General features: G+C 44.6%; 1 protein-coding gene across 3 annotated transcripts in view; it reads right to left on the minus strand.

The window, feature by feature from the left end:
• Nucleotides 1–17,480, minus strand: part of PID1 (phosphotyrosine interaction domain containing 1) — a 56,910-nt gene extending 39,430 nt beyond the window's left edge. Inside the window, exon 1 of one of the 3 annotated variants that reach the window (XM_026040133.1) lies at nucleotides 17,288–17,480. The gene's annotated coding sequence lies outside the window, so the exon portion shown is untranslated. Of the gene's footprint in view, nucleotides 1–12,530; nucleotides 12,549–15,043; nucleotides 15,061–17,287 lie in introns of those variants that run through there. The other 2 variants (XM_026040135.1, XM_026040134.1) reach the window with 2 other exon arrangements.
• Between the last annotated feature and the right edge of the window lie 1,123 nt (nucleotides 17,481–18,603).

Here is an 18,603-nt window from a genome sequence, read left to right on the forward strand (position 1 = left end):
TTCACACGGTAGCTCTTGAGAAAAAATCACCCCAAGAAGAGTTTCTTAACTGGCACCATAAAGCAGTAGCTCAGAACGACGCATCATTCATCATTCATCCATTTAGACACTGATACACAGGCACAAACGCAAGGAGAAAAAATAATAACAAATTGGCAGCAACTTTTAAAAGTACTTAAGCATATAAAATAGCTTAATTGACAAAGAAAGGCTCGGAGCTGCAATTAGCACTGTATTTTCATATTGACAGAGACTCATTCAGTGCAAAATTTACAGCAAACTATCCCAATACAAAACAATGGTTTTGACGAAGGATTCAAGTTCCATCATTTTCCTCTTGCTTTCAGTTTAGTGCTCTTGAGGGCATCCTCTGCTCCACAGAAGAAAGCTGCAGGGCAGATGGCTGGGGAGCTCCAAGCCCTAGCAAGCCAAAGCAGCCGCTGCAGAGAGCAGTGGACACCTCTATCCCGAGAAGCTTCCACACATCCCGTTTCGGTGAAAACCCTGCCATCGGCAGCCCTTTTAAGCTGCAGGTTAACTGAACATAAGAATCAAAATTTTCTGAGTTTCTGAATTGTTTTCAGCACAGTGCAATGCGGTGCTACAAACACCAAAGCAGCAGAGTATTAGCTTGCACACAAAAGCCATTTACTCAAAGAGCCATTAGCTCAAGGGCTTGAAAAGACAGATTTGCTGCAACAAGAGGTGGCCCTTAGCACAGCTTATCCTCCCGCAACACCTGGGAAGGAATTCCCCTACAAAACCCACCTCAGAGCATGAGCAGGATATTACAGTCACTGAAAAACAGTCAGAAATAATCTCTTGTTTACTACTAGAGAGCGAGCGCTTCCTGTTCTTGCAAAATTGAGCTGGCTCCAGCAGCCTCTCCAGCAGTGCACGGGCAGCCTCTCCAGCAGAACAGTGTAGAGGACGCAGCCAAGCACAGCAAACCTCCAGAGAACTGCAAGGAGCCCAAGTGTCTCCTTTCTCCTACTCTCTGTGCAACCCGACTTCCAAAACTTCCTGCTGCCACATACAAAACCTCCATGGTATCGCTCACAGCCCGAGGAGATGAAAGCAGTGCAGCAACCGCACGCTCAGGCTTTACCATCACCGCCAACAGCCGGGGGCGAGCGGAGCCAGAAGGTGAAGAGCTCCCCAGCCCAAGCTCCAGCAGTGCTACAAGGAGAGCAAAATTCTGATACTGATCATATGAAAAACTTATCCCTTTTGAGGCCTTCTCTTCACTTAAAGCAAATGCTATGCTGTACAGATAAATGTCACATCTGAAGCACTTCTTGTTAAGCAAATATTGCTAATACACTTAAATACATCTTTCTCCTCCCCCACAGTAAACTTCATTGCGCAGTATTTATCTTTTACTAGCAGTTCATATAAACATGGTATAAACACTAGAGTAAGACCCTCTGCGAAGGGGATGGAAGCACTTATCAAAGTCGGAAATCATTCCACCAGCATTTACGTTTTGTAATACAAAACTGGCCAACATGCACGAGTCCAAGATCATGCCACGATCCTCCATACTCAGCGCACCAGGCCTGGGTAATCTTTCTGAAAGTGATCCAGTTCCACAGAGCTGGTTAGGAAACGTGTAGCCCAGCTAGCATGTTAGCAAGACGTGTTCAGCTAAGCTATCACATCAAATTCATCAATGTCTTGTAGTTAGCAGCCCTCCTAAACATCCAGTGCCACCCCAGAGCCGCAAACGCCCCCATTTCCCTCCTGCCCTGCTGCTTCAGCCACCTGCCTACTGACCAGGGGAGGGCTGGGGACAGGGGCCATCAGAGCAAGCGAGAATCAAGGCTGGCAAAGGAAAGGGCTGGCGCAGGTGGTAGGGGACTTACTGCACTTTATGCTTCCCAGCACCAGGCAGGGAGTCACCTCCTGTCATGAACAGGCATGACAAGGAAGTCAAGAATAAAGTTCTGGTGGAGAAACCCATAATGCACAGAGCGGCAAAGGGAAGAGGGGCACAGGACAGGAGATGGAAGGGTGAGAAGAGGACGCAGGAACCCTTTCCAGATGGCAAGATCAGATGCAGCACATGGGACAGAAGAAGCTGAAATCGGCCAGAGGAACCAGAAATCAAGCGCCACGTGCGTGTGCAGCAAAGCTGGACGTGGCACGCGGGCCCCCAGGGCTGCTCCACCGCGCTGCAGCACCCTTCCCAGGGGAGATGTGGCAAGATGATGTGGCAAGAGCATCTTAAAAACAAAACCAGTAATCACTGTGACTGAGATTTCATAAATAACACTTACACCACTTACAAATATGGCAATCACACTGCTGCCAGTGCAATGACACTCACATTGCCTTGTTTTCTTACAGGTTTAAAGAATTTTTGTTTCCTCACAGTTTAATTCATGTGAAACGTTTTGTTCTCAGAGCCTGTGTACTTGGAGTTTGCTCTGGCCGGGATTCCGCACTCGGCTGCCAAGCTGATGTGATTCCAATCAGCAGGATCGCTGCCCAAACAAAACACGGCCCCAGATACAGACACCCTCCAAGCTGCGGGGAACTTCAGAGCCAGAGAACTTCATGCCTGCTCCTCAACACATCTCTGAGCTCAGCCAAACTAAACCCCCCCCGACCCAAGGCAATCTCAACATGCAGGATATTCAGAGATGAAATGTCCAGTTTAGCTATAATTGCTCAAAGACTGCAGTCCTGCTATGGAGATCACCATCAGAGTAGGAAGGAGTCAATATTTAGAGAACACTAATAATAATCATAAAAGCAAAATAAATAAAACATCCTTAAAATGTCAACTGCTATGAGGTAAAAGAAATCTCAGTACTGTTATAAATATTTTTTGAACTGTCTCTCCATTAGAATACCAACATTCCCAGTCCATTTTTTCAGTGGAAAATAGACATATGGATAAGGGAGATAGGCATGTAAATACCTATCTGTTTGGATATGGACTTTTACAGTTCATTACTGATGACTGTTATACATATCCTAAAATGCGTTGCAGGTTCCAGAGCCCAGCATGCATGCCATTATTTTATAACTAGAACAACATTCCTTTTATTTTCCCCCAGTAGAAACAAAGCTTAACAACCTTCATTGATTACTGTCCCAAGAGTGACAGCTGTACAGCCTGCTGCAGCAGCCCAGTCCCATAAATAAGCGCTTCCCAAACTCCTGGCACCAGATATCACTTTTAACTCTCAAATTTCCGTTTCTCATATGTTCCTACATGGCTGCTGAGCCCTCCAGGATTGGCAGGTTTGTTGTATCACTTAACCTGCTTGCGGCACGCTGAGCACAGCAGAGCACAACTAGCCCTCCATGGCACGAGCTCTCCTGCCATCCAAACCCCACTGACACATAGCCAGGTCGTGTATTTTATTAAATGCAGTCACTGCTAACAACATCTCCCCTTGCAGTAACAGCTCTTTTTAAAAAAATTTCTTCCCATCCCTGATGATGACGGCCTTGAAACTATGTTTAGAGGTCAGCAAAGAAAACAGTCTGGAAAGCACAGCCTTAAATGAGATGGAAGTTGTCATCTCTATCTGCTGTGCGTCTTTCCAGCACCAAAGCTGCTGTGCAGCCCAAGGAGCTCTGTGTCTCTGTGGGCAAGCCCAGATTGACAAACTAGGCTACAATTCCAGAAGTACCAACGTGCCAAATTTTCTCGATGCAAACTCAGGTATTCACCAGGCCAAATATTTATCTGGCCAGATGTCATCCAGAACACATGCATGAGAGGAGAGATAAAAACAGCGGGGAAAAAAAGAGCAGAAAAAAAAAAAAAGAAAAAAAAAAGAAAAGAAAGAAATAGGAAATAGGAACTGACAAGAAGAGAGAGAGGAAAATAGGACATGCAGCGGCATAGATATGTCAAGTTTATTCACTTTTACGTTGAGCTGCTTTCCAGCATATTTTCCCCTAGCCTGCGCTAACAGTTGCTTGGTGTTGCTGGCCCAGCGTTAGCACAAAGGAATCCTGCAGCACTGACGAGGCTCTTGCTTTTTTCAATTTGCTCTTGGAGGCTGTCCAGTAATTTCTGTGTCAGAGGATGCTTTAAAATGTTCCTTCTCCACACTCGGAGGCTTGTGGGGCCAGCCCAGCCAGTACAATACCTGCCAGGCAGCCACTGCATTCCCAAACGGCCTTTCAAAAACAGCCTTTCAGCCAATTCTCTCATTTGCCCGCTTCATTTTCTGCAATAAATCAATAACCTAGTAAGCAGTTAGGTAGTGTGGTGACCTGGCCTTGCCTCCAAAGACGTGTTCTCTGAGCCGGGGATATGGACCGAGTGATGGATGTGTCTGCTGCAAGCAGGGAAGTTGCCCAGGTTAGTTGCTAGAGCTTACATTGTGCCTAACACTATGCATAAACAAACGGTACAAACCCTTGCCAAAAATGCTTATGTATTTGCTTAAATACAAACCAAATGAACTTTCTGGATAAGACTGTCAAATTCCTATATTTATATCTACAAGAGATAATGATAATCTGTTCCTTCCTCTAGAGCTGTCCATTTTACCACTGGCCCCGATCAGGCCTTTGACACCAACTTACAGCCCTGCAGAAATGCTCTCAGCTTTAAATCCCAGTGTTCATGAGCGTCTCGGAGAAAGGATCCTCCTGCCCGTGGATTAGGCAATCTCCATGAGACAGACCTGGGCCTCCATGAGAGGCACACTGCACCTCAACAGCCCCCGCTCTCGCACTCCCCAAGGAGAAGCCATGCGGCTCTGGTCCTGCACCCCACTGCCTTCCACGGCGCCCAGGACCAGCGCTGCAGGAGACTCCACAGCACAGGGAAAACTCGGGTCACACATAGGAGTGTATGGAAGAGGGTTTGCACCAGGTCTTCCCGGCTCTCCCAAGCCACGGATGGAAACAGCACTCAGGACGGGAACAAGGGAGTCTGCAAAAATTGATGAGAAACATCCTCCTGCCTAGTAAATTCAGTGATGCGTTAGGGTTGGATAACTGACAAGTTTTGCAACAAGAAACCTTTAAAATAAGAACTAGAAACAAACAAAGAAGCACAAAAACATTTGCATTCCCATTTCTCCTGCAGCCTCATTGCTTAGTAAGATGAATCAAGCCAGACGCAAAATAAGCTTTCCAAGCACTCACAAACAAAGCACTCAGACCCAGAAACATTCAGAAATTCCAGCTGCCCCAAAACCCCAGTTGCTTCTTTGCTCGTGAACGTTTGGATTTTTTTGCAGAAGTCCTATTAACTTCTACTCAATACTAAGATTCAAAATGCTAGTCCTTGTACTTATACACACATGCTAATGCATACTCACATTCACATGGGGGTGTGTGTATAAATAAAACAGGCACATGCCTCCAGATTCCTTCACACCAAAGTCCTCATGCCCCCAGGGGACAGCTCAGGCACTATGTGCCAGGACATACAGGAGCTGTTACCCCGAGGTAACTCCACACAAGGCACTGCAGTCCCGCCGGAGGAATCCACAAGTGATTAAGCAAACGCAAGTAATTCCATTCTGGAAACATGTGTTCAGCCCTCACTAATTCCACATCCTTAGGAATCCCATGGCCATGAAAAGACTATTCCCATTTCCACAAAAATCCATAGTAAAACAAACATTAAGCTCAGCCAGGACAGAACCAGGCCCTATCTTTATGGCCACTGTACACGTGCTGCCACACGCACGCTTACTACTAGTTCTTACAGTAGCGGTTAAACATTCCTCCTCTAGTTGACGTAGTCCACAGAATGAACTGCATTGAATTATGGACTTCTGAACTGTTTAATTTAAATCAAAGCAAAGAGCTCAAAACTATCCAAATGTTCCAAAGCCAGCACAACTGAAGATTCCAGGTCTAGTGGGATCAGCATTCAGTCTTTTCAGGTGTGATGGCCACTTCCCGCCTTGACGATAACCGTATCAAAAGACTCTCGCTTTTGTCCAGTCTGCTCCCAATTTTCTTTGGTGCAGGGGTGAGTTGCAAGTTTTCCAAGCAGAAAACTTGTCTAGAATGAACAGGCCTGCACAGAACCAGAGAAGCACAAAAGGAACATCCTTATTCTCCAAACATCCTCAACTTTTTTTATTCCTCCTCTCTCCACTGACTGATGACCACCTTAAATGCAATCCAGTCTCAGCAACAAATAATTTTGCACAGAGAAAAGCTAGACAACTTTGAATTTGTGAGTTTTGGTTCAACTCCAAGAAAAAAAAAAGAAAAATGTTGCAGAAAAAAAAAAATAGGAATTTGAGTCGGGTTCATTTTCTTTTTTAAAGGTTTCTTGATGCAAATCCTGCCAATTAGCACAACAAAATTGCAACATTCTTTCCAGGCTTAAGAAAAGTTTAGTAGTACAGAGCATAAACATCCAAAGAAAATAGTCAGAGCTTTCAAAGTTCTAAGATTCTCTAGATACATGTCTAATGTAAACCCCCATAATGTAACGTCATGGAAGTATTCTGAATACCAATAATATTTACAGTATCCAGTTTACCTATACTGACAGCTAGTTACGCATGTGAAAAAAAAAAAACAACAAAATTAAAATAAATGAACTGCCTGCCTAGCATTTCCCTGCTGTCATCTTCCCTGGTCCTGTTCAATTTAGCTTGCAAACTTTACTGATGCAGTTATTCCAGCATCCCCCACAGTGCAGAGAGCTCTAATTCTGCAGGAGACATTAACAAGATGGCTTTTCTCAAACTTGATGCATTTTAAATCTAAATTATTTATTCTAAAAGAGAAGGGAGTGAAAGAATTTAGGAATCTCTGATAAAATATTGAAGTATTGAATCTGGTGTATGACAATTAGTCATTGCTTTGGAAACAAAATGGTTCACAACAAATTTTTTTTTAATGAAAAAGACTCATATTTGGCTGAAAAAAACAATCTGTGATGAAAAATGTTTGAACAGCTTTACAAATTCAGTTCTCTGTAATTACACCAAGTTTGCTAAAAATTCCACTTTCACAACCACCACCACAAATAAATCATTGCCAAAATAAATCCAGTAGATGGCCATGCAAAAATGCACTTTCTGTAGCTTACTCTTAGGATAACTCTTTTTATAGCATGTTTCTCCACTCAGTTTTGCTGCCTTTTTCCTTTGTGTTCTGCTCACCAGGCACAAGAGTTATCAATCCTACAATTCACTTTCTCATACACTTGGAACACTTCATGCTGCAGCCTTACCAATGGCCTCCTGATTGTGCCTATCTCAGCCATCTGCATAGGTGCAGCCTGTATAAGGGAGGCTCAGCCCTTTCAAAGATTTCTGGGCAAAATGGTAAGTGGGGTAAATGAGAGTAATTTGGCCTAAAAAGAGAGAGGGAGACTAATCCTAAGCATTTACTGACATGGCAATAGCCAGGTAGAACACAGATAGGAGGCAGATGGGTGCACAGTGCACACACACACAGACATCGAGTATGGTTCTCTGGTGCTACTTTTGCCCCAATTTTGGAAGGGGGAATGAAGCCACAGAAAATATTCAGGTGAATATGTGAAGGCTACTAGACTCTTCTTCAAATATTACCAGGAAATATTACTTCTTAGTTTGTCATGTTTAACGTAGCTTCGCACTTTTAGAAAATAAGCAAAATAAACACTGACCCATTAGGTAGTATCAAGGCCAACTACTCTGATGGAGCACCAACATCAAAGGGGAGTCTCGACAGAGAAGCTCTCCGCTCTAAGCTGTGAGGCAATCTGAGAATAAGGAAGAGGCTACACAAGACTTTGTGGCTCGTCACCACTTACCTCTATCAGATTTTTCATTACAGCTGCTGTGATTCTCAAGTCTGCCCTCAGCAAAGATTTCTAGGCCTGTATGCTTTCCAAGCACATCAGCAGAAAATATGCCACATGGGTCTGGAATAAGGTTTTGCCTTAGGCCTAAGCTTGGAAAGTCAGAGTAGAACATACAAAATGGATATTTCTCTACCTGAGGGTTGATTCAGAGGTAGATGCCAGTGGTCAATTCTCCCATTTGCTGAGGGTGGTCATTATTTAAAGGAAAGTCTGTCAAAATGTTTGTATTGTGGTCAAGTTTGTATTTCCAGTCTAACACTGGTCAAACATTTTTCTTCCAAAATATAAGAAAAAAAAAAAAAAAAAGTTAAGCCCAGAAGCAAAGCTTGAAACAGAAAACCTCAGAAGTAGAAAGTCTGAGCAAGATATTAACTGAAGTCAGAGATTTTGAGAAGGAAATTCAGCTCCACATCACTCACCCATTGCCACATCCCCTCAAATATAGAGACCTTTAATCCAAGTGCATGATTTTCAGTCTCTAAATGACTTCAGGAGTGTATCCTTTCATATTTATCCAATTTCAGATCCCATGCTCTCTACCTGGAACATACTTAACATGACATTAGAAAAGCTTCTGAAATGACATCAACCAAGATTTGCATGCATAATTTCCACAAGCCAAACCTACAGCTTTATGAGACGACCAGATAGATAAACATCTGCCCACTCAATTCTGAGCAGCTGAGGAGAGGAAAAGACCTTTGATCATTCAACAAAGCCTGTTCCCTCTTGGGTGCAATCCAGCAACCACCACAGCCAAAGTGTTCCAGCCTTTGTTTTTTCACGTCTTCAGCTGTGCGTCGGGTATCATGCATCTCAGTGTCATCCATACTACAGTGAGCACAATGCAGGAAAAAAAAAAAAAAAAAAACAGAAGCTGGAGAGCTAAAACCTCTCCCTGCAGAAACAGGAACATAAATGTGATGACATCTGCGGCTGTTGAAGAGCAGGGCAGGATACGCAGTTATCCACAAAAGATGACAATGGGTTTTGACTTTGACACGATAAAAAAAAAAAAAATAAGCAATGAGTGGATCTGCTTAAACATTGGATTTTACAAGAATGGCTTTGTAGAAATAAAGGTCAGAAATTATTTAGAAGCACTACATTGCACGCGCTGCTCCATCACTAGCATAAAGACGAGCAGGGAACCTGCCTTGCCAACACAGTCAAGGGGGCTGCGGTTAGAATCCATTTCCCCCAGAGCATCTCTAGAAAGTGATGAGTTTGACTCCTGCCCTGCAAAATGAGCATTTCCACTCTCATGTTTCATCTCCACCACGCTTAGAAATAACAGACTCTTGTGACTCTCAGCGAGGCTCCCCAGCTGACAGGGCAAAGCTGATACCAAGGCAGATTCGAGACTGCCTTTCACACCCATGCAGCAGACAAATCACAAACGAGTTTCACAATAAAGCTGCCAGTATTTAAAAGCATTTAATGGTGCACGATGTGCCTGAATGGGGAAAGAGTGCAAGCATCTGTATAGAGAACAAATTAGTTAATCAGCTTCACTACAGTTTCCCTCTTTGCTTTCCTCCCTGAAAGTGCATTTATGTACTGGAGAATGGAAGTAAAACGCGGCTTGTGGGTTATTTATTTGCTGAATTACCACCTCAGGCCAGACAATGCTGGGGAAGAAACGGGAGAATTCTGAAAACTGGGCAAGCAGTGAATGCACCATTGAAGAAATAGCAGAGCCAGAGCTATGGCAACTCCTGCCACCGGCACCCCCAAGCCCTGGCCTGGACCAAAGACCCCCGCCGGGGGTGGCTGCCGTCTAGGTCCAAGGGAAGAGCCCGACCTCCCGCCACGACTGCTTCTCATCCTGCTGGGCACAAGGCTCCCGTTTCACCTCTGAAGGTTGGTTCATGCGCAGGCAGATGGGCAGGGATGAGCGATACTGGACTCATTTTTCCCCAGCCCATCCGATTTGGAAGAGGTTCCTCTCCAGTTCAGTGCTCAAAGTATTCTGGCTTCAGCCTCTTGTCTGCTTGGCACACGATCAGACCGTATTTAGCGGAAATCCAGTTCTTCTATAGAAACTGCATCTTAATAAACTGCATCTTACTTCTCTTTCCTAGGCATGTTCAAATGGAGAGCATGCTACACAGCTTCCCGGGCCATTCCCGCGTGAACATTACCTTCCATCTGGACTCAAAACCATACACACCATGAGGAGAAAAAAAAAAGAAAAAAAAAGGAGGGGGGGAGGGGGAAAGCACTGCGAAGAGGCTACGTTGTCTTCCTATATTATATTCACTTAATAATCATAAGCAGCTTCTCAGAGAACTCCTCTAGGCACAGCTTTAATGTTAAAGCAATACCTGCTCCTGATCAGCCATTCATTGAGGCAGAGCGATAGCCCAGCTCATTCAAAATTACAGGACACAGTTTCAAGAACTGCCAGTTCATGAGGCAGAGTCCGGGCTCCGCACAGCGCCGCAGCTGCACAGCTCCCAGCCTTGGGGCTCACCAAGGCACCCCAGGAGGCCTCCTGCCACCCAAAGCACTACAGTGTCGGCACTCAAGATGATCAGGCAGACAGAGGAAAACACATAAAACCCACCCAAATGGCAACTTCCTCTTAGAGTTAAGGGCTCACACCCATTTACAAGGTATAAAACTCCAAAGAGAGGACAGCAGGAGAGGCAGCTTTGTGACCACACTATTTACCTTGCATGTGGGCAAAGAACATTCAAATATTTATTAGAAATAAGGACTTCAGTGCAAAGTGGGGGAGAGCTCAGCCCGCCGGGGGCAGAGGGACGGTCACCCCCCTCTGTGCTGCTGGATATCAGCTGCTGGCTCCAAGAGACTGACTTGACACCTCAGCTAAAGGGGCCTTTGCATCAAGGAGAGATCCAGTGCCCTCCTCATCTATACAGACTCTGCAAGCATCGTATTGCTCTGCTCCATGCTCATGTTCCTTTCTAGGAGAGAGCTTCATTTTTAAAATAAAGGCCACTAGGAAGAGATTAACTGCCCTTAAAAAATACTTAGCATGTTATCGAGTGGTCTGTACATACGCCAGATGAGAACTGTAGAAGAAGATGCATTAAATAAACACTTGTGTTTAAAACCCATAAGCCTACTTACGATTAATTTGAGACATACAAAAATCTAGAGCTTACTCGGTTCAAGGATCCTTTGCTTTCAAAATGGCCATTCAGCAGCCCAGCCAGATACTTTTTCACAATACTACAGGCTCGCTTATTCATAAACAAATCATTAACATTCTTGACATAAATCCATAGTGTACAACAAATCCCAGCTATGATAATGTTTTACTACATTTGCTGTGCCCATCATGAATGGGAGTTCTGTTCTCACAAAAAAACATCCTCGACAAATAAAAGGCAAATTATTCTCTGAAAGAAAACTGCCAGTATGAAATGCTTATGCACAAATTGCAAACTAATTATCAAGTTCATATAGCAATAAACCTTGTTTTCAGTTAGTGAAATCAACTGTCACAATTTGTGCAAGAAAATATTAATTATTATGAGTCCTTGCAAGAAAACCAGTAAAACACTGATAGTTACAAACAGCATTAGAGTCTTTCTTAATTTTCTCAGCTACAAAGAGAACCTTTTACACATTCATGTTTCTCCAAACCAGAGGAGAAAACTCATTTGCAAAGATTTTTCTAAACCCTTTGGCATCATATCCTTTGCACAGATTTACAGTTCTACATTAGAGGTTTTCAGCCAAAACCTGCAATGATTCAGACCCATTTTACACACACACCAAAGCTTCAATTAGATCAATTAAAACAAATGGAACATTAATTGCATTGCATTACGTTAATGGAACATTACGTTAGCATGTCAAGGGCAGGTTACCTATCCTCCATGAATCTCCTCTGTGCTGGTGCCCAGCAGCAGTTTAAGCGAGGATATCCCATAAAAGGGGCAGCAGGTAACGCCCTGTAGCACAGGGGCACAGACACCTGCAGCTGCTCGGGGGGACAAGGGAGGCTACGAGGCCCCAGTGTCCCCCAGCTGGCTGCACCCAGCACCCAGCCACCAGCCACGCAGGGGAAACCAGAGACCGAAATCCTTATGATTTCCCTTAATCTGCTCCCCTTGCTCAGAGAGGCCCCGGCACTGGCCACGTTCAAAGCATTAAAAGAGAAAGTGTAGAAGATAGTTAAACTTGCTGCCGATGCTCTTGGCAGATCAGCAGTAGGCTCGAAAGGAACTGCATTTCTCAGCGGGCTGATAAACATAATACACAGAGTTTTCTATGTTGGCTGCCAACTCAACCCAATAAAAGAAAGATGTTTTCAATTCAGGAAGAGATGCATATGCAACGAAATGTTTAATATTTAGCAAAAACCAAACACTGCTATCTTCAACCCAGTCCTGCAAGAAATTAGGCCCTCACTTAACATCCAGGAAAGCGGCCCAATGGCAGTCACTGCTTGCAGCAGACAGGAGCAAGCATGCAGCTAAAATTTTTATAGAAACAGCAATGGTCTCATTTCTGCAAAGTGTGCATGTATTTATAATTAAGTTAAGGCATTTATTAGGAGCATGCCCTCATTTTTTATTATTTTGATTGACACAGCTTTCCCCTTTACAGCTTATTCCAGTTGCACTTATGTGAGAATTTCACTGCAGCAAAAACGCTGCAGCACATGGCCATAGGCAGCATGAATAACTTGAGGTCTTCAGGCATGAACCAAGCAATGTTCCATAGCTCATGAGAGCAGATTAAATACACGTACCTGTGGGTTCTGCGAGGTTCTGCTCTATCTGGAGCATTTCAAGTCTCTCTTTGGCAAAGAACACAGGCACCAAAGAGTTATCAGCACCATCCTGCCTGTCCTTAGCATCACCGAGGTCACATCCATGACAGGTCATGCTTTACCCCTGCAACCTGCACCATAACAAACCTGTGAGTGCCAAAACCAGGCAGGGCTCAAAGACTCTAAGGGATGATGACAAATTTAGGAATCATCTTGTTTCTCCCTGCAAAGCATTAAAAGCCCCTATACTGCCCCAGGGAAAACTAGAATATTGCCCTGCTGCACAGGCAGGCTGCCCTTTGCCAGCCCTGGCCCCATCCCATCGCTTTCCCTCAGAGCAGCAAGAGCTCCAGAGGGGACTAGCCCCAGTGGGACAGCAGGAATGACCGTGGCGCCGACTGTGGGAGTGAGGCGTGCTGCGGGATTTGGTTGCAAAAAGCACATTGGTGATATTAAAAACAAATTTAAACTGTGCAGCAGACAGCTACATATCTCCTGGTACTCTTAAGAGCAGCTTTCCAACTTGGCTTAAGGTTTAGCAAGCTTACTAGCTGTGGTTAGAAAAACATCTTGCTCCACGCTACTGTTTGAGCTTCCTATGCTTGAGGAGCAGTGCGTGGCACGCGACCCACTTGCACATCTCACACGCTGACCTCATCTGCCCAGTTTCATCTCCACTGATGCCATATTTTGTCCACCGAGCTATTTCCTTCTTCAAAATCAAACTCAGGCCCATGATCCAGCAGCAGAGAAGTCAATATTTTAACAGTCATTTCAAACAGGAGCAGAGCCAAACCTGAATCTCTCGATTATCCCTTGCAAAATCTTGGCTTCAGTGCTACCAAAAGAAAAGATCAAATGGGTTGGCTCAGATGGACTGTTATTGCTCTACCTATGTTTATTAACACTAGGTATATAGAGGAAAAATTACGAAGTACTAGAAAAATTTTTAGTGATGTTAACCACAATGGCAAACTCAAAGTATGTACCGAGCCTGACCTTCAGCCAGAGAACATTTCTAGGCTGTTTCCTTTGCAGCTAGTCACTTGATAGGAAATGCTTTTTAGACAGAAAAATATTTTCCTTTCCAGAAGACTCCGTAAAGTCTGCACTGTGTGCATCTCGATGAGAATATTTGTTTCCTGCAGTAGTTCGACATGCAGCTAATCCCCACATGTTGTCTGAACAACTTAGTTCCTCTAGCAAGCAAGGAACACCCACCCAGTCTGGTCAGTCAACAGGAGACAGAACAGCTTGATTTAAAGGAAATAGTACTGGCCACTCGTATCTGCCAGCTGTAAAAAGCTGCAGAACAACATCAGAAGATGCAGGAAGACCTACTTTGTGCATCCTCCATTTTTTCTATGCAAAAAGAATCAATAGCTCTGGGCTTATGACATTAATAGCTGCGGGCTGCAGCTTATCATTATCATCTAAAAGCAAAGAATTGCTGTTACAGTCAATTCCATTTCTCCCCAGTGACTAAATTATTAATATAAAAGGCTGACATTTTCCAGGTAAGATGGTGAAATCCCAGGGGGTTCTGGACATCCAAATGCCGCATTTGTGCATGCTCTGTTGCCAATTCAGAAAACAAAAAGAAGCTGGTTTTGACATAGTGATTTTTAAGCTGAGTACTGATGATCAATCCAGCATTATTCCTAGTACTTATCTGTAGATACACACTAGGAATAAATGTTTACAGTAGTAACCACATGGTTTTTGGAACGACTTACTAAATGAAAGGCCCACATTAGGGACTGAAACCAGGTGAAACCTTCCCATTAGCACGGCAGGTCATCGGCGCCCTGGGCAAGGGCCGAGCGGTTGCAAGTGCCGTAACTCGGCCCAGAGCCGCAGGCAGCGCCTAAGGGCCAGCCAGGGGAAGGGGCAAAGGGCCACTAGGGACACGGGAATTGTGTCCCCTCCACCTGACCTGTCCCAGTGCCCCTGTGCCATGTTCACTGCAGAAGGACTTACCCCTCCACCAATTAGTACTAGCCAGGAACGGGGAGAAGTGCCAGAGAGTTGTAAATACAAGCTTTATTTTACCCACCAGCTTGGAAAATGCATGCTGTAAAATTAAGACTAGCTAGATAAGGTAAAATGTCAATATTCTGTGGGAGTTCAGTGAAACCATGTTATAGGAATAATATTTCACAAAGCCAGTTGGTTCCAATGTTACTGAGAACCAGCCAGACTCCACATGCTCTCTGTTACTTTTAAGTACTTTTCAAATTACATTCATTAGCTAGAAAAACAATTTTCCTTTCAATTTCGGCGGTGCAGAGCAGAAAGGTATCAAATATTTTCTAAAGCAAATCTTGAGTTTGTGCAAAGGACCCAGAAAACACATTGAATAATCCACCCTGAAAGGGAATCACAGCCCACTGTTTACGGTGCAAACTCAACCTGTTGCAACACAGCTCCCGGATCAGATCTGTCACAGTAGGTAAGCAATGAAGCAGCACATAACACAGAAGTCTCAATACCTCCTTTCAGGTATCTAAACTCTATTCCAAAACCTTCTTCCAAGGGTATGAAGAACTGCATATATCTGATTTTTACAAAGCACAAGATGAGAGCTTTGACTTAGTGCATTGTCAGGCCAGTTCTGCACAAGACCTCCTGGGTATCCTGTGTCTCTGCACCCAGTTCCACCCCCTCCCTTGGCTTGCAGGTGCAAGCAGTCAGGGTTAGAAAGGGCAACAACTACTGTAATAATTGAGAACTGAGAACCACCTGGGCAAAGCAAAGGGGACCTCCCTGAAGTCCTGTACCTGCTCTCAGTGGGTAACACCAGATGAAAAGCATAATGGATCCCACCCACAATGGCACCATGGGACTGACCACACTGACCTCTCAGGAGACAAAACGATTACACACAAAAGGTGATGACATCCTTAGGAGTCATCCTCCACACCCACGGGGGACCGCACAGGCTCGCTGCACTGCCTCAGGTTGCTCATTTTGCAATACAGTCCCCAAGTCCTTGAGGTCAGTCCCTCTGGTCAAGCACAGGCTGCCCCTGCCAAGCTGTCCTTTACCTGCTCCTTTACCTGGAGAGCATAATAAAAGAATTCACATCTTTAATAAGTCTATGCTAACTGGGATGCTACAATGATTAGTTTCAGGAAGTGTATTTCACAACGCTCCCCAGCTGTGGTCAGCAGCAATGATTAACTAACTTGGTCGCTCAGCTCTTCAAACTCACATCATTTTAGTGTCCACATGGAAAGTGCACCAAGTCGATTGGCACCATAAGGACCAAGCTATTTTTAAAGCAGGCATCTCAGTTTGGTTTTATTCCGGTATATATTGAGTTGTAAAATTCAGTCAGAAATCAGACTTAAAAGCCTCCCAGGACAAGCTGTTCTCAAAAACTCACTAGATAGATGTAGGGGAATAGCGAGGAAGAAGAGACCACTTTCCTACAGCCCCACATATGGATTTGGGAGTGAGCAAATTTTGGGAACAATGTTTTTTTTCTCCTCCTCAATGAGAAGTGGCTTGTTCTCCAAATCTAGTTCTGCAGTCAAAGGCTGCTGGGCAAAAAAACCTTTATTTTCTCCTTGAGAAATTTGGGGGGGGGGGGGGGGGGGGGGGGGGGGGGAAACCACTAAGTCTCATCCATTTGTTTCTTTGAAGGGCTTAAGAGAAAATCTTCTCTTCCAAGAGAGAGAAGAGATCTCAGAACCACACTATATTCACAAACAAGGAACAGTTTTCAACCGCAATCTGGAAATCCCTCTTAAAGACACGTTCAGTCTCGAAGGCCTCTGGCAGCCCCGCCAGGCGCCTCCACATGCTCCTCATCCCGGGCCACAGCCGGGTGGGCACACACAGCCCTGGGAGCCCCTCAGGCCCACACATGTTTTGAGAGAGGTTTCCCTGACGAGCTTGTGGTGCCACAAAGATGCTCTTCTGTGAGACACTTCACAGCAGTTGTCCTAACCACGTCACAGCACAGCAAGGAATGACTTAAATAACATACACTTCCAAAAAAAGAGTAAAAAAGAAAAATCAGGTAAACCAATTCAGCCTTCCTATATGGCCTTCAGCTCCATATCTAAACTCAACACCCGAAGGAGCTGCACCCCAGAGAAGGCCATAGCAGACCCACATCTTGCCAGAGCCCCAACGGGCCAAATCCCCAGCCGTGCAGGCTGACGTCCGCCTGCTTTCTGCACCCTTAAAGACTCTCAAATACACATACATCTCTTCTCAAAGAAATCCAAAGAAACTCACTCTATTGACATTAGCATGGCATTTAGATTTACATCAGAATTATCAAAATCTGAATTTGGACCAAAAAGGAGCTACATATGGACAGACAGGGGCAAAGTTTATCCTCAAGTGAACAAAATGACATCTATGTATTAACGACTTCTGAAATTCTCTAGCTTGATACAACATTTGTGATTTAAATGCCAAACCACAGTCACTTCGTTTTTCTTGGAAAGCTTCACGTACATGTAAGAAAACCCTCAAACCATACCAGAAACTAAAGGTCAGGCTGTTGCTTCCTGAAGCAGCACAGTAAACTTCGGAACAAACACATTAGGGACATTTCCCTGATTAATGCTGCCCACTGCACGTGCTTGTTTTTCTAATACACTATAAGCTGCCAAAAATCACTTCTGATGTAAAGGAGTAAAAATCCTAAATTGAAAAGGCAACAAATATCATTCAAAAATCATTTACAAGATTTATGTGTTTCTCAAAACTAAGCTTACCTGAGGTCTTTCTCTGCAAAGTTTCCCGAGTCAGGGCTCTTGGGCAGTGACTGTTTTCCAGAGCCTTCACAAACCTCTCTGTCCCTGACCTGGCCCATCCGCTCCTCCCACCAAGAGGACACCTAGCATTCCCTCCACAAAGCTTTCAACATTAGTTCAAAAACTGCTAAAATTCTCTTTCTGGTAAGTGTCCCCTTATGCCTCCACCTGCAGAGAGCTCTGGGCCCTCCTCAATTCCCCCTGCAGCTCCAGGCTGCTGGAGCCCCATGCCCAAGCTCAGGAAACCAGCACAAGCTCATCCTACCATGGGCTGAAATCCTCACACTGCAGCACTGGGACAGCCCTGCCCAGGCAGGTTTTGCTGTAACTCCTTTCAGCTGCCACTTGCTACTCACAGTCTCTTCAGGCACTGTTCTCATTAGGACAGATTAGTTTCCACCTGCAGCCTGAAACATCTGAGCACTTTGAACGTAGGAAAGATGCGGAAGAGGGACTTCAGCAAAGGAACAATTAAACAGTGACTAATTAAGACTTCAGTGAATGTTTTGCAGTGTCCTGAAGCACCAGGGCTTTTCATCACCCCTGATTACAAAAGGCAGTTGTCTCTTTCGTTTAGTGACTGATCCAAGGCTTGCTGTGATCAACGGAAAGGCGGCCGCTTTGCTCCTGCAGACAGGGCTTCGGCAAGCCCAGGATTTCCTAACTGCCTTCTTCCCTCGTGCTCCTCCTGCTGCCCACCAGCCAAGGAACATTGTGACCTCCATCCACCACAGCACTTGAGGAAAACAACATCCCCAATCCCTTGTGTTTCAGTAACTATTTGGAATAGCTGTCCTGTCACCATGCCATAAACTGAGGAAAAGTGTAAGCGAGGTGCTGGGAGCTGTGTGTGATCCCAAAGCCAGAAGAAAGGCAGAACTGCATCCTGGAATGCTCTCACTTGTGACACTAGGCAACAGTGGGACCTACTGTAGCTCCTGAGACCTCTCCAAACACTTCCATTTACATCAACTCTGTATTTTGAGGCAGAAATTTAAAATATTGACCTTTGAAAATGTTATACATTCTAGCACCAAACTTTGGGGGAATATGCTCACATGAATATACTCCCCAGCATTCCTCATCCTGCTCAAAACTACACTGCTATCTCAAATGACAAGATAAAAGTTAATGGATTGTGAATTCAAAAGCACAGCTATATCCACCGAGAAAAGACTACACTGCTAAATCTGTGGGTTTCAGTGATATAACATTTATCAAGATAAACTAATTTTGTATAAAACAGAATCCGTTCAGCAGAACTCTACACCTGATGT

Source organism: Nothoprocta perdicaria, unplaced genomic scaffold, assembly GCF_003342845.1.
Source record: "Nothoprocta perdicaria isolate Ctin4 unplaced genomic scaffold, notPer1 scaffold_25, whole genome shotgun sequence".
NCBI classification, from domain to species: domain Eukaryota; kingdom Metazoa; phylum Chordata; class Aves; order Tinamiformes; family Tinamidae; genus Nothoprocta; species Nothoprocta perdicaria.